Raw genomic sequence first — 3,456 nt, 5'->3', positions numbered from 1 at the left:
TCTTTTAAAATTGCATCTTTGAATCTTAACGGGGCGAGGGGAGCTGAGAAACGTGCTCTAATTTACCAAACATTAAACCAAAAAAAAATTGACATCGTTTTTTTACAAGAAACTCACAGTGATTCTTTAATAGAAACAGACTGGGGCAGAGAGTGGAGGGGGGAGGTCATTTTAAGTCACGGCACCTCCCAGAGTGCAGGGGTGGGGTTTCTGTTTTCCAGAGCTTTCACCCCAAACTCCACAGAAGTCGAACTAGTCGTTCAAGGGAGGTGTCTTTTAGTCAAAACCAAATTTGATCATTTTAGCCTGGTTTTTATCAATATTTATGCTCACAGTACCAATGCAGAGAAAAAGCGTTTTTTTGAGAAAATTGGGGAAAGGGCGGGTGATTGTGGGTCGGAAGATTATGTTTTTATTGGTGGGGATTTTAATTGTACAGAAAACGAGTTTTTAGATCGTAATCATGCAGAGCCGCATCCAGCAGCCCAACATGTTCTGCGGCAGCTGGTCTCGTCTCATGGCCTGGTGGACGTATGGAGGAGGATGCATGCAGGCTCCAGGCAGTACACATGGTCCCACATTAAAGAAAATAAAATCTCTTTAGCCCGTCTTGATCGTTTTTATTGTTTTAAGCACAATTTTAATGTGTTTAAAACATGCCAGATTTTACCGGTGGCTTTTACCGATCATTCTTTGCTTTTAGGTAGTGTTTTTATAAGAAACATTTCACCTAGAAGCGCTTACTGGCATTTTAACTCGGCTTTAACTTATGATCGGGGTTTTAAAGAGATTTTAGGTTATTTTTGGATGGGTTTTAGACAGAGAAAGTCTGATTTTACTAGTCTTAAACAGTGGTGGGACTATGGAAAAGTTCAGATAAAACTGCTGAGTCAACAGCACACTCTCAACGTCACCCGTGACATTACCAGATCTATCAGAGATCTGGAGATAAACATTGTGGAATTAGAACGACTTAGTGAATCCACAGGAAATCGAGAGCATATTGAAGCTCTCAAATCTAAAAGGCTAACTTTAGCCAACCTGCTGGAGAATAAAGTCCAAGGGACATTGGCCAGGTCCCGGATCCAGAACATCACGGAGATGGATGCTCCCTCTACCTTTTTTCTTCAGCTTGGAGAGGAAGCACGGGCAGAGGAAGCAGATCCACTCTTTGCTGTCGGACACGGGGCAGCAATTGAGTGAACCAGAGCAGATCAGGAGGAGGGCTGTGGGTTTTTACCGTTCTCTGTTCCAAAGCGAATATAAAGAGAACGAGGAACTGCTGAAGGAGTTCTGTGACGAACTGCCTCAGGTCTCCGAGGAGACCAACATCGAGCTGGAGCGCCCTCTGGGGCTCCAGGAACTCCACGCAGCCCTCCTCGGCATGCAGGGCCAGAAGTCCCCAGGCGTTGACGGGCTCACTGTGGAGTTCTACAAGGCCTACTGGGATCTTCTGGCCCGAGACTTGCTGGACGTCTACAACGAGAGCATGCTTACTGGTTCACTCCCCTTGTCCTGCCGCAGGGCAGTGATCACCCTGCTGCCCAAAAAGGGGAACCTGCAGGACATTAAGAACTGGCGCCCCGTGTCCCTCCTCTGCACCGACTACAAAATCCTCTCCAAGGCCCTGGCCACGAGGCTGGGGAAGGCTATGGAGCAGGTTATCCACCGGGATCAGACCTATTGTGTCCCAAGCAGGTCCATGGTGGATAATATCTACCTAATTCGGGACGTATTGGAGGTCTCCGGTTCATTGGGTTTGCAAATGGGCTTGATTTCACTAGATCAAGAAAAGGCATTCGACCGCGTCGAACACGGCTTCCTCTGGGAAACCATGAGGAGGTTTGGGTTCGGCGAGGGTCTTATCGCCAAGATCCAGGTACTGTACATTGAGAGTGTGCTGAAGATCAACGGCAGCCTGTGTGCTCCTTTTAGGGTGTGTAGAGGCGTTCGACAGGGCTGCGCGCTCTCGGGGATGCTCTACGCACTCTCCCTGGAACCCCTCCTCCAGAAAATACGCTCGAGTGTTTATGGTCTGGTTTTACCTGGTTTTAGTAACAATATTGTTTTATCTGCCTATGCTGATGATGTTGTTGTTTTTATAAAAGATCAGCAAGATGTCAGTGTTTTAACCGAGATCACAGAGAAGTTCTCTGTACTGTCTGCTGCGAGGGTGAACTGGGGAAAGAGCGAAGCCCTGGCAGTCGGCGAGTGGTCCGACGGGCTCCCAGTTCTCCCTCAGGGTCTAGTATGGAAGAAAGACGGTTTTAAATATCTTGGTGTGTTTTTAGGCAATACAGATATTGTAAATAAAAAATGGGAAAACGTTGAGCAGAAAATCAAAAACAAGTTATCTAAATGGAAGTGGCTTCACTCCCAGATGTCAAAGCAGGGCAGGGTGTTGGTTTTAAATAATCTTGTAGCATCACAGCTGTGGCACAAACTCTCTGTTCTGGACCCACCACCTGGTTTGTTAGTCAAAGTACAGTCAGAGATGGTAAATTTCTTTTGGAACGGTCTACACTGGGTGCCACAGTCTGTGTTGTTTTTATCCAGAGAGGAGGGGGGCCAGGGCCTTGTCCACCTGGCCAGTAGAACAGCAACTTTTCGTTTACAGTTTTTACAGAAATACCTGACAGGATCTCCTGTGTGGAGGGATGTGGCCAGCTGTATCCTCAGACGTGTTAATTTTCTGGGGCTGGATGCCGCTCTGTTTTTAACTGATTTTAATCTTTTAAAGTTAAAGGGGTTGCCTCAGTTTTATCAGGGTGTTTTTAAATCCTGTGCTCTTTTTAAATTGCAAAGGGCAGAAACGCATAATTCTCTGCATTGGCTTTTAGAAGAACCACTAGGGGGTGGAGCAAGGCTGGACGTCCACGACGGCAGCGTGCCAGGATTGTCCGTGGCGCTATCCAGGTCCGGGACGGTGACCCTGTGGCGGCTGGTGCGGGTGGCGGGACCGGACTTCTCTGATGTCCAGGAGGTTGGCTCGCTGCTTGGAGTCCGGTCCGCCAGACTGGTACGGCGCTTCCTGGACCGGGTGAAAGAGAGGCTGTCAGCTGAGGAGAGGCGGCTCCTGCAGCTATATGCGACAGAAAAATGTCTGCCTGACCCGAATGACCCCTTTCCGGAGGTAGTCCTGGATCCATTATTTGGGGAAGATGGTGGTCCCCTGCTGCAGAGCGTTGTTCAAGGGATAGATTTATGCAAGACTGGTCCAAAAGTACTATACAAACAATGTACAAAGATNTNCAAGAGAACTCTCCACAATAGGCCCAGCAGTGTCTGGAATGACAAACTTAGAGGACAAAAACCGCAGTGGAGGACTTTGTACAAGCCTCCAATCAAGAAACGGACCGGTGACCTCCAGTGGAGGATTCTTCACGGAGCAATTGCTACAAACTCGTTTTTATCGGTCATCAGTCCTGGGGTTTTAAATGAGTGTCCTTTTTGCAG

This window comes from Poecilia latipinna, unplaced genomic scaffold (assembly GCF_001443285.1).
Source record: "Poecilia latipinna isolate Pla-1442-1.1 unplaced genomic scaffold, P_latipinna-1.0 Scaffold2029, whole genome shotgun sequence".
NCBI lineage: Eukaryota > Metazoa > Chordata > Actinopteri > Cyprinodontiformes > Poeciliidae > Poecilia > Poecilia latipinna.
This window is presented reverse-complemented; position numbering follows the sequence as displayed.